Source organism: Alligator sinensis, unplaced genomic scaffold (assembly GCF_000455745.1).
Source record: "Alligator sinensis unplaced genomic scaffold, ASM45574v1 scaffold1416_1, whole genome shotgun sequence".
NCBI classification, from domain to species: Eukaryota; Metazoa; Chordata; order Crocodylia; family Alligatoridae; genus Alligator; species Alligator sinensis.
In genome coordinates this window covers 165936-179550 of record NW_005842714.1, presented here as the reverse complement: position 1 = coordinate 179550, position 13615 = coordinate 165936, and positions in this window count along the sequence as shown.

Sequence of the window (13615 nt, the reverse complement as noted above, 5' to 3'; positions counted from 1 at the left end):
GCTGCACAGCTGGAGCAGGGCATGGGAGTGTCACATGCAGGGGGGTGGGGGGATGGCTCCCACCGCTACGTGCACCCCCAGGAGGGCATGTGGTCTTGTTCTCCTGGATATACGCGCACATGAATGACCCATGGCCCCAGCGGCTGTGGAGGCATGTCAGCAGCGGGAGCCTGGTGGCGGCAGCAGCAGCAGCAGGAGCCCGACAGCAGTCAGCGGGGGAGCTCCCGGTGTCACATGCAGGGGGGTGGGGGGATGGCTCCCACCGCTACGTGCACCCCCAGGAGGGCATGTGGTCTTGTTCTCCTGGATATACGCGCACATGAATGACCCATGGCCCCAGCGGCTGTGGAGGCATGTCAGCAGCGGGAGCCTGGTGGCGGCAGCAGCAGCAGCAGGAGCCCGACAGCAGTCAGCGGGGGAGCTCCCGCAGACGCTGCTGGTGCTGGTGGCGGCAGAGGGCTGGACGGGGTGGCGAGTGCTGACCCTTGGTTGGCGACTACCTGCAGCCGCTGCCACCAATGGCGGCAGTGCCTTTTTATAGGGGGTGCACTGCCACACTCAGGGGATACATATGCACCCCTGTGCACCCCCTATGCATCACCCCTGTGTGCGCAGGGCAGGGTGGGCTGTGGCTGCAGGTTGAGGCTGGGGCAGCAGTGGGCTCTTCCTGGCAGGGGCTGGGCCAGGCTGTGCTCGGGGCAGGCAGAAGTGGCACTAGGGGAGGGGTGGGAAGGCTATGGCAAATTCTGAAGTGGCTACAGCCCCCCCTAGGCCCCTGTGGTGAGGGAAGGAGTGGGGCTGGGGCAGGCGCTGCACAGCTGGGTGGAGCGTGGGATGGAGCTGCAAGCAGCTTGTCCAGGCAGTGCAGGGTGGGGTGGGCGGCGTGGCTCAGGCCACTGCATTCATCCCAGGAGGGCATGGGGGGCTCATACTCCCGGATCTGCGTGTGGGGCAGGTTGGGGCTGGGCAGCACCAGGCTCCTGCCAGTGGGGGGCTGGGCTGTGCTCGGGGCGGGTGGTGGCAGCACTGGGAGTTGCCCACCCTGAGTGCAGCCCAGCCCAACCCCTTGTGGGAAGAGCCTGGTACCGCCCAGGTCCCAGCCCACCCTGCCCCATGTGCAGATCCACAGGCACAAGCCCCTCATGCCCTCCTGGGGGTGCATGTAGTGGCGGAAGCTGCCCCCCACCCACCGCGTGCGGCTCAGTCCCACACCTGCCCCAGCTGGGTAGCCCCTGCCTCAGCCCCAGCTCCAGCCCCAGTCCCTCCCCCACCGCTGGAGCCTTAATCTGCACCCCACCACGCCCCTTCCTCCACAACAGGTGACAATCTGGCTTGACAAACACCTGGCTGGGGTTGTCTGACCTTGGTCCTCTTTCCTGCCAGGAGCACGGGGGTCAGACACAATGATCCATTGGGTCCCTTCTGACTCTATAATCTATGAATCTATGAAACAGATTTAGCAGCTGGACCTGGCTGCTCTCCACATGGTCGGACTGCACTCCTGGCTGCCCACATGCTGCGCTGTGGCTGCATGCATGCACGTGGTATTTATCAGCCACATCTGTTCTGCATACCCCCTACAACCCTTTTAAGTACCCCTAGGGCTATGCGTACCCCCCAGTTGGCAACCACTGATGTAAGGAATTACTGACCAATTAAAGAGCAGCTGAGATATATAACTGGAAGGCAGGCAGGAAGGAAGATTTATTAGAGACCTGTGTAACTTGCTGTGCCTGTTCTGAGTTCCCCGCTTAGGCTTTTCCTGCCACCGAGAGCTAACAGCGGTCCTGTGAGCTGACAGTTTGCCCCAAGCACCAGTTATCTAGACCACCGATGCTTCTCATCTGCCACATCTTTGATGGAATTTTAATCTTGAGGATTGTTGTTACTCCCTGCTCAGTGGTGTTGTGCTAGGGTGACTTGTTAGCACAAGGATATTGGGGCTCCGCCTCCCCTACACCTCACCTAACGCCAACCCATTGTTACTCTGGTGTTGCACAGATGCAGTATTGTTATCAGTCATTGTTCTCATCTTGACTTGTAGGTCCGCCTCTGTCCTCTCTGCCCTCTCCACAGCTGGACTTCCAGGTCTCTTCCTCAGATAAGTATACTGACTCCTCCGAGTCAGTTTGTGGGATCAGCTCCTTACTGGGAGGCTGCCACTAGCTATCTTTCTGGTGATCTCCGCTCCCACTGCAGCCTCCCTTCGATTGCCAGGGACTTCCTTCCAGTCCCCCTGTTGGCTTGCAGTGTGGGGCTTTTATCTCTGCCCTGCTGCACCTGCTGGCAAATCGGTGCTGGCACATACTTACAAAGTGCATCCACGCCTGCACTGGCTTCTTTTCTTTGCCCCGTCTCCAGGCTCCTGTTGCCTACAGCGTGGGATGCTGCAGCGTTGCTGGTCGGTTTCGCGGTGCAGCGGACCTGCTGCCACTGCCATGCTCGGGGTTCTTGACAGGCTGGGTTGCTACCAACAGGGTATGCAGTGTGACAGTTTCACCCCTGCTGCCCCATTCCCGCAGCTGTGTGTGTTGTGGGGTTGCTGGTGGTGCTCACGGTGTGGTGATCCTGGCACCGCCATGCTCTCACAACTCGGCGTGCTGTGATGCCACTGGTGAGCTCTTTGGCATGGGAATTTTGCCGTTGCTGCTGGGTCCTTGTGGCTCAGTGGTTCCCTTGCCCCTGCCACACCTGTTATTAATTGTAGAAGGGAACTCAGCAAATCATCTAGTGAACCCTCCCTGCAGGATCATCCATATCCAAACCATCCTGTAGAAGTGTTTGTCTAATATATTCATAAAACTATAAAAAAGATCATGAAAGCTCTTATGTGTGTTTCTTTTTATGGCATAATGAAATATTGTTTGAGAACGAAGCATTTTTAAGAATGTGTGGGGTGTTTTTTAGATGAACCAGGACAAGGAAGCCATGCATGTGGAAATCCAGCACATCAGAGCAGACTTGATTGATCGAGTTTGCTGGAGCATGGAAATTGACACATTCTGGCATCCTTCCACGTCACATATATCAGCATCCCCATGCATCCCTGCACTAAAAAATGGTCGCAGAACACTTTGAAATAAACACATTTGATGATTGTGGAAAAAACTTACCTCTGCCGGATGAGGAGCAGAGCACGGCGAAAGTGAAACCACAGCAGGCAGAGCCGCCATGGGAAAAAGAAAAGAAAAAAAAAAAACGGCTGAGCCAGAAGGAGCCGGGACCGGCTCCCCTGTTGGTGGGGGCACACTTTATGGTGGCGTGCCAGGACCGATTGGTCAGCCAGGCCCCTGGAGCTGGGATAAAAGACCCGGCAGAAGACCAGCGGGGGGGACTGGAAGTGAGGTCTTCAACCGGCCCACAGAGGCCAGAGCAAGAACCTAATCCCAGTGAGGAGACCTAGTGGTTACCCCAGGAAGGGGTTTCTGTGAGAGTTCTGGGCCAGAGAGAGCCTGAGGACTTACCCATAGAGTCTGTGTGGACAACAGCTGAGCACAGCATGGACTGGAGTCTGGCAGGACCAAGTAGGACAAGAAGCCATACATGACTGACTGACGGCAAGTACCAAGCCTGAAGACAGGGCGACACACTGGGGGGCAGAATGGCAACAAATCAGGGTGACACATAGATGAGGAAAAGGGGGTAGTAGGGAGCACTCGGGTTAAAACACCATCCTGATCCTATGGCCATAAATTCAGAGAGCCGGAGCACCAAAGCATACAGTATGCCAACTCCAACAATACAAGTGACGACATCTTTGGTTGATGTTAGGCGGGGTGTAGGGGAGGCAGAGCCTCAAACAGGAAGAACAGCTGAGACGACCAAAGGGAGGCACCAGGAGGGATGGGACTGAACATCTTCCTCCCAGTTAAAATTATTTTTCATCAAAGACATGGCAAGCGAGACCCCCTGGGGGACTGACCCAAAGTCACCCTATTAACAGAACTATTTCTTCCCAAAAGCAATGGCGAGGTCAGAGAGGAACCCCCATACTTGATGCCCAGGTGAAAGGCACGGGAGATTACAATAAGCTTTAATTCAAAGTGCCCTGCCACCATTTTTTCAGCACAGGGACATGTGGGGATGCGGGCACTTTTAATTTGCGTGGCTTGCCATTAAAGCACCCAGTGCCGCATCCCAGAACATGTGTAAAAATGCCCTTTACTCTGTGCTGTGTATGGAAAGTGTTTTAAATGCTATTAGTGCAATAGGTTATGCCATGAATTGCCTGCACCTCACAGAGAAACATTTAGCTCAGGGTATAGCAATTTTAAACACAGTTCATATTGCTGAAGACCCTACATGGTTTGATCACTGAAGAATATAAGCCTCTGATACCCTATATGGAATGTTTAATTGGGACTAGAGATTATAAAACCCTGCTTAAGAGAAGGCTTTAGCAAAAACAGTTATAAAATGTATTTTTATGGACGTTACCTTTACTTTTTGGGGAGGTGGGGCGAATTAGCCCTGTGAGTGTGTTGTAAAAATAAAACCAACAAGGCTTAGCAGTTACTAGAAATTATAAAAGCCCTTCTTAGGGGAAGGAGGTGTTAGCAATAAAAAGCTGTAAATATTATACATATTTGATGAGAATAAAGACTTTTAAAATGCATTCTCACTGGCGTCATGCACTTGCTTCAGTTTCTTGGGGAGGGGGAGGGAGCATGTTGTAAAAATAAAATCAGTTTATGTAACTAGAAGCAGGCATGGATTAGCTATGTAACTGTTTTAAAGATAAAGCTAGCTTATGTAGCTAAAGGGTCTTAACTTTCATTTTTATTAAAATAATTTTTAATGGTAACGGTTTTAAAACAGAGCTTGATATATGCATATTTGGAGATACAAGGTTTAACTTTATGGAAATATTTTTAATGGTAACTTTGTTTTAAAACAGTTTGGTATATATTATTTTTACTTTATATGTGTATACACAATAGTTTACTTAGTATATTATTTTATTTTTATTACAGAGGGTTTAGCTGGTATGAAAACTACATGCAATTTTACCACAGTATGGTAAAAAATTATTTAAAAAACAGAGGCGTTATTTGTGTCTGTGTTAATATAAGTACATTAAGTTATAATACTGCCTGTAACTGGGTTTTTTCAAACAGAACTCCTTATAAAATAGAAAAACAGAACAAAGGTATAGCTTTGTGTCTTTATTCAGTACTGAAAGACACATTTTCTGAAATAAGCTTTTGAATCTTTCTGCATGTGCTTCTTGGAGACAGAGGTTCTGGGTTGGGGCTGAATTAGTTCTATAAGTGTAGAGATTATCTATAAACATTAAAACCCCAGAGAAAAGCCACCTAGTCCACATACACAGCCTGTTCACAGGCCTACAGAATGCTTTCATGGGCTTCCTGACCAGGTTCAAGAATCTCAGGCTGTCTTTGGGCTAGGGGGCTGCTCTATTTAATCTCCCCCTCCTCCTCAAAACTATCACTACACCTTCTTTGCAGGCATCTGACAAATCTTGGTGGTAAAGCAAGAAGAAAGGGGTCTTACCAGCATAGTGTAAGAATCCATATCTGCTTCTGTCTGCCTAGCGCAGTCTCAGAAAAACACACAGTCTGCTTTGGAAAACAGAGTGGGGTCTTGAAGCCTAGCCCCCACCCTTCTCTTTCTAATTGGATTCAGTGCCATTCTTCGGCAGGTCTGAGGCCTCTGAAACCCCCCACTGATTGGTCAAGGGTGGTGGGATGGGTTGTTAGAGGGGTTACAAGCCCCTGCTACCTGATAGGTCATGTAGTTTAGGGTGGGCTATGTAGGATGAGTGGCGGGTTTTGGGGTCGAATAGGAGGCCCTTTTGATGTCACAGTCCCTGTGACGGGTGGTGTCAGACACAATGTGATGGGGGCCTAGGGTTGCCTACTGTGACTGAAGCTGTTCCAGATTTTTTTTCCCAACATGATGTAACATCATTAATATGGGTGCATCAATAGAGATTTTTTGGACTGATACCAATAGCCAATTTTTAACGAGCCATATCGGCCAATACCGATCCGATTGGAGATATGCAGACAGGCAGCTTGGAGAGCAGCATCTGGTTGGTAAGTCTGTAGTGGGGGAAGGGGCAAAGGGGGAGAGAAGGGGCATGGGAGGGCAGATCAAGGTCTGGTGAGGGAGGAGTGGGGCTGGGGCAGGGGCAGGCACTGAAGAGCCAAGGCGGAGCACGTGACAGAGCCGTGAGCAGCTCATTCAGGGGGTGTGTGGGGGGAGGCAGCTCCCACTGCTACGTGCACCCCAGGATGGCATGGAGGGCATGTGCCCCTGGAGCTGCACAATGCAAGGACAGGCTGCCACTGCAGGCTTAGGCAGGAGTGGTACCAAGCTCTTCCTGGTGGGGGGCTGGGCCAGGCTGTGCTCAGGGTGGGTGGCAGTGGCGCTGAGAGTGGGGCTATGGTGTGGGGCTGCAGCCACCCCAAAATTTGCTGTTGCCCCCCTCACTGAGTGTAGCCCTGGCCCAACGCCCCCCACTGGGAAGAGCCCAGCACCACCCCTAACCCCATCCTACAGCAGCAGCCTGCCTTCACCCCACGTGCAGATCTGGGGGCACACCCCCCAATGCCCTTCTGGAGTGAGTATAGCGGCGGAAGCCACCACCCCCTTCCCGCGGCCCCCGAATGAGCCGCTCATGGCTCCGTTCTGCACCACACCCCAGCTGTGCAGCACCTACCCCTCCCTCAGCCCCAGTCCTACTCCCTCCCTCACCACTGGGGGACTCGATCTGCCCCTGCCACACACCCCTTCCCTCAAAACAGACTTACCAGTCAGACCCGGCTGCTCTCCATGCTGCTGGGCTGCGCTCCTTGCCACCTCTGTGCTGCACTGTGGCTGTGCACATGCACAGGGCATTTATCAGCGACATTATCAGCCACATCAGCCAAAAAAAAGCCAATTGCTGATACTGTCAATTTTCCTTATATTGGTGTCAATCCAATATGGATCCATGTATCAGTGCACCTCTAGTCATTAATTATACTACTTAACCTGTTTTCATAGATTCGTAGTTTGTTAGGGGCGGAAAGGGACCTCGGAAGATTATTGGGTCCAGCTCTCTGCACCAGGCAGGAAAGACAGCTAGGGTCAGGTGATCCCAGCAAGGTGACTGTCCAGCCTCCTCTGGAGATTTCCAGGGTAGACAACTGCACCACCTCTGAAGGGAGCTTATTCCACAGTCTTGACATTCTAACTGTGAAGAAATTTTTCCTAATGTTGAGCCTGAAACGGTCTTCCACAAGTTTGTGGCCATTACTCCTGGTTTTCCCCAAGGGTGCCCTGGTGAACAGTTGTTCACCGAGCCCTTGATGTACTTCCCAGATGTAGCAGTAAGCTGCTACCAAGTCCTCTCTCACCCTTCTCTTTTTCAGCCTGAAGAGTCCCAGGTTCCTCAGCCTTTCCTCATATGGCTTGTTGTGCAAGTCTCTAATCATACGGGTGGCCCTTCTCTGGACTCTCAAGTTTTACTACATCCTTGGTAAAGCACAGTGCCCAGAACTAGACGTGGTACTCCAGCTGCAGTCTCACCAATACTGAGTAGAGCAGAAGAATCACTTCCTTGGTTTTGCTGGAGATGCATTGATTAATGCATGCCAGACTATTATCTGCCCTGCTGGCAACAGCGTCACACTGCCTGCTCATATTCATACTGTGGTCTGGTATTACCCCCAGGTCCCTTTTGTTCATGGTGGTAGTCAGTTTGGTGCCACCAAGCCTGTAGGTGTGCAAGAGACTGTTCATCCCCAGGTGGACCACTTTCTCAATGTTGAACTTCCTCTGGTTCTGATCCACCCAACTTGCTAGCCTGTTTAAATCCACCTGTACCTGTAGCCTATCTTCAATCATGACCACTGACCACGCTTCCCCATAACTTGGTGTCATCCACAAACTTGACCAGTGAATTCTTCACCCCCACATCCAAATCATTGATAAAGATGTTGAAAAGTACTGGACCAAGCACTGACCTCTGTGGGACACCACTGGCCGCTTCTCGCCAGGATGACACAGATCTGTTCATTAGGATTCTCTGCATCCTACCCTGCAGCCAGCTTCATACCCACCTAACTGTCTTGCAGTTAAGCCCACAATCTTCCAATTTTCTTGCAAGAACATCGTGCGATACCAGATCAAAGGCTTTTTGGAAGTCAAGGTATACAATGTCAACTTCCTCTCTCTTATTCAGGTGGTGAGTTACCTAATCGTAAAAGGAGATGAGGTTGGTAAGACAAGACCTGTCCGCAAAAAAGCCATGCTGGCTGTCATTCAGAATTCTACCTTCTGCAAGCCTATTGCACATAGACTCCTTAATGAATTTTTCCAGGATTTTCCCTGGGATAGAACTTAGGCTAACTGACCTATAGTTACCCAGGTCCTCCCTCCTCCCCTTCTTGAAGATGGACACAACACTGGCCTTCTTCCAGTCCTCAGGGACCTCTGGAGCACCACAAGTTTTGGAAGTTTTGCTAGGGGCTCTGCAATGACTTTGGCAAGCTCCTTCAGCACTCTCAGATGGAGTTCATCCAGTCCTGCTGACTTATATATGTCTAATTTATTTAATTGATCACACCTACAGCAACAGTAGGAAGGCAGTCATTCCTGCCCTGTTCATTCTGTACCCTATCTGGCATGATTTGCCCCTTGGCCCAGTGAAATACTGAGGCAAAGTAGTCATTCAGGAGTTTACCTTTTTCCTGAGTGTCGGTAACCAGCTGTCCTGAGTTGCTGAGCAATGGCCCCACACTCCCATTTTTTCCTCCTGTTCCATACATACTTAAAAGAGTTTCTGTTGTTCTTGATTCCCATTGCTAACCTAAGTTCAGTTGCTACCTTGGCCTTTCTAATTTGTTCCCTACAAGTGCAGGCCATTGTTGTATAGTCTTCCTTGGGGCCTGTCCCCAGCTTCCATTGTTTGTATACCTCTTTCTTCTTTCTTAAGTGGGCCATGATTTTCCTGTTTAGCCAAGAGGGCTTCCCAGCCCTTCTGCTACCTTTTCTTTGCATGGGAATGGACTTCCTTTGTGCTTCAAGGATCATGTCCTTAAGGAATGACCACGCTTCATGCACACTTTTCACCTCTGGTCCCTGGTCCCGCAGCACTTCCCCAACTAGTGACCTGAGCTTGTTGAAATTTGCATTTTTGAACATGATGGCTTCACGGTCACTGTCACGCAGGCTACCCTCTATGTTTAAGTCAGTCACCAGGTTGTCTCCTTTGGCCAGGACCAAATCTAGGAGAGTGTTACCTCTGGTTGACCCATGCACCTCCTGAGCCAGAAAGAGCTCTTCAATGCAGGTCAGGAAGGAACGTGATTGGTCCAACTTGGCCAAGTGTTCCTCCCAAGAGATGTCCAGATAATTAAAGTCACCCATGACGACCACGTGGCCTCTGTCAGTTTTCGGGTGAACTCTATATCAAGTTCCTCCCCCTAGTTTGGTGGCCTGTAGTAAACACCTACAGTTAGGTCTCTCTCTCCATGTCAATCTTCCCACCCCACCCCCGCAGCTTGACCTAGAGGGTTTCAAGCCATTCTTCTTTGGAGCTGATGTTGGCCTCCAAGGAGATATACTGCTCCTTCAGATAGAGAGCTACACCTCCACCTTTCTTCCCTACCCAGCCCCTTCTATGAAGGGCGTAGCCCTCTATGGCTATGCTCCAAACATGTGAGGAACCCCACCAGGTCTCTGTAATCCCTACTAGGTCATAATGCCCACCAGAAAGCAAGTTCCCCATACTCTTGGCATTAGTGTACAGGCACCTGAGTCCTCCTATTGAGATCCTCAACTTCCTGTCCTGCTAAAGAAGAGATATTCCCTCAGCTCCCACAAGAGTGGCTCTCCTAGTGTCCCTATCTACGGAGCTTTCTTGTATGTTGGTCCCTGGCCAAGCTCCAGTTAGTGTTTCCCTGTCCTCCAGCAGTCTTAGTTTAAAGCCCTATCTAGAAGATAAGCCATCCTGGCCAAGAACAGGGCCTTACTTCTCCACATGAGGTGGATGCCATCCCTTCTCAGGAGTCCTCAGTCCCTGAAGTACATGCTGTGGTTGAGGAAGCAGAAGCCCTCTTGGTGACACCACCGTCAGAGTCATCAGTTGACTTCCTCGATGCATCCTTCCCTCTTAGGACTGTGGCCTGCAACTGGGAGCACAGAGGAAATGACTACCTGGGCCCCCAACTCCTTAAGCCCAGCCCCCAGAGCCCTGTAGTCACTCATGATCTGGTCTGGATTACTCCTGGCCGTGTCATTTGTTTCCACGTGAATGAAGAGCCTGGGGTAGAGGTCAGAGAGCTGGACTAGCCTGAGGATCCTCTCCACAACATCTTGGATGCAGGCCCCAAGGAGGCAGCAGACCTCATGGGCTAGGGGGTCCAGATGGCAGAGGGGATCCTCGGTGCCCCAAAGGAGGGAGTCCCCCACCACCACCACCTTACGCCTCCTCTTGGGGGTAGCAGCATGCTGCTTACCTTCCTCCTCCTCCGGTGTCACCATTGGAGTCTCCTCAAGCATGGGGAGGGAAGCATACCTGTTGTGCAGGGCCAGTGGAGGAGCAACCCTGGTCCTACGTTTCTTGGAGCATGAGGTGACTGCTGTCCACAATATGAATCTCCCAGATTGCTTTCAATAGTCACTGGGAGATTGATGTCAATTCTGGTAGACTCCCAGCTAATCTGGAAGGGTTGGCAACCCTATGGGGGCTAGGAATTCTGGGACCAACATGGCAGTCAAAGTGGCCACCAAAATGGCAGCCTAAGGGACAGGGTATCTGATGTCATGCACCATGTGATGTGGGGGTTGAGAGTGGGGTTTCTTATGTCTCACACCATATAAGGGGAACAGGGGTGGACTTCTGGTTCCAAGATGGTGGTTAGTCCCAAGATGGCAGCAGGAGGCAGGGCACTTGTTAAGTTGGTGGAATGTGTGCCCATTCTAGGTCTCTCCCCATTCTAGAGACCTAGAATGGGGAGAGTGAATACTGCACCTTTTAAAGTACCTTTCAAAGCAATATGCAAGTTGGCTGTGCTCAGCTTGCTCAATATACAGCAGATTCTGATGATCTCATTCAATCAGCTATTAGATAAAAGCATCAAAAGGCCCTGCTGAAGTGTACATGCTACACAGATGCTGGGCGAGCCAGGTCAAACCGATGCAATTCCTCTTCCGGTATTGTGCTGTGTTGTTTTTTTCATGTCTATCAGCGCCCTTAGTTTTTAAGACTGATAGATTCCACTGTCTTTGTAGTGTGTAGGGGCTTTTTGGCGCTTTTTGAATCAGCTATTAGATAAAAGCCCCAAAATGCCCCACTGAAGTGTGCAAGCTGTACAGATGCTGGGTGAGCTGGGTCAAACTGACATGATTACTCTTCTTGGCATGTGCTGTGCTTAGTGCTGGGGGATGTCAAGCTGCAAGTAAAGCGCAGTTTTGTTTTGTTTTTTTCTACGTCTGTAAGCACCCTAAAAGTCTTCCCCCAGAAGAGCTGTGAAGAAATGATCAAGACCAAGTTAAAAATAGGTTCCCCTACCCCTCTCTTGCAGGTTCATTGTAATGTGTAATTGCCTGTCTATGTGAGTGAAATGGAATGTAATCTTTACTCAGTTTGTCAGGCCCTAATCCTACCATTCTCCCACTTCTCAGCCTGGCCTCCATCACTCTTCTGCTGGACACATCCAAACATGCCTAGGACTGTGCATTTGGTACTACGCAGTCATTTAGTACTTGCTTTAGCTTCAGGAAGTAGCTTGTTGCTACAGCAACATAGTGTCAGCATCATAGTTTGTCTGCCAAAGCTATGTCACTGTAGCAACAAGCTATGTTGCTGTAGCTCATCGCTATGGCAACATATTGTCTCATGTAGACCTGACCTGTAGAAATATGCATTCAAGCAGAAATGTCTTTCACATACACCTAGGTATTTGCTCTTTTGAGATGCTCTTTCTGCTTTCTCTCTGTGAGCTTAATATGCAGTTCAAACCTAGAGTGGAAAAATCATTTCCCTTCCCTTTGAAAGCAGCACCTGACCACCCAAAGCTGTACTTTTCAGGAATTGGCATTTCCCAGTGAAACATTTTTTGCCTCGTCTCACCAGCTCTAGTTTTACTCCCTGTGCTAACAACTCCAGGCTTCTGCTGAGAGCTGTTATACCAGTGCTCTTTACAACAGTGGATTTTCATTTTTGGTTCTCTCTTTCTTGCATGTCACAACCTTCTTTTTGAAACTTGAATAGGAGATCAACACTGACTTTTTTCAGAAAAGGATACTTTAATCAATAGTATTGTTCCAAAACTACCCTTGCATTATATATTATGCATCTGCTGTTTCTCTTCCCCATCCTTGGCCCTACAATGATTCTTCATTTAGGCATGAACAGTAAACCAAGCTGCTAAGACAGGGGCAGGCAATTATTTTGCGCAGGGGGCCGGTTACTGAGTTTTGGCAATTCATTGAGGGTCACATGATAGGCAGCCAGGGGCAGATAAATATTAATTTTCTAAATTTTTTAGAGGTCCCGTGGGCCAGATATAATGGCCTGGTGGGTCGCATCCAGCCCCTGGGCCTCATTTTGCCCACCCCTGCACTAAGAGAACAGACATCATGTTGTTCTGATTATGCCCCAATGCCTCAGAAGAAAGCACCCTCCTTCCCTCCACAAGAAGCTAGTACCACAGGTACAGCGGCAGTACAGCTTTGGCTAAAAGCAGGAAGGTTAAACCCTGCAGTAAACTGCTGCTGCTTGCTATATTGAGGAACAGCAAAGGGCACCAGATAGCAAGGAGAAAGTTTTTGTGTGCTAACAGCTGAAGTGGGAAGAAAAGGGGACAGTGAGGTGGAAACAATGGCAGGGGACAAGAAAGGGGAGTAGCAGTCTTCAGATGCTTAAAGTTACCATAGCGAACCCAGGATGACCAAGAATTTAGGACTGTGATTTGCCTCGCTGGCTGTGCCAGCTGCTATATCCTCCAGGCATTTTGAAGCACAGTCATAATCACTATTCCACTCTAATAAGTGTCTTCTTGTAAGGGGTAACAATAAGAGTCACATAGCATTCTTTATCTTCATCTGCTTATAGTGCCCCTACAATGAGCAGATGGGGTGATTGCTACGAGTAAGAATGAATGAAAACTGATCTGGTATCAATTCCAGAAAGACACAAACCTTTGGCAATACATTTTAACCTCCCTGGATAGTCTATTGCTGACCTCAGATTGGCTGTTTTTAGACAGCAAAACTTTAAAAAACAACTTGAACAGGAAATTGTGGAACAAGATATCCACAAATGGATGATGGATGTCTTAAGTCGGGTCTAAAGTCTTAAGTTGGGTCTAAACCAAGACTATAGATTCTTATCCTATTGGAGTAGCTTTTAATAAATTCTATGTCCCTCAGTGGGTTAACTTGCTTTGTTTTTTGGGTGAAGTTACATGTTAGACTTACACCATACTAATGGCACTTAGAACATGAGCATCTGCAAGTCAAAGCTCATTAACTTGTGTTAAGTGCCCTCTGAGCATCTCAATGTTACCCTACTTCAGGCAAGGGTAACTTCAGTTTGCTCCACAGAGATAAAATGAGCAATTTGCAAGCCTCCATCATACCAGGATGCACTGCTTTCCCC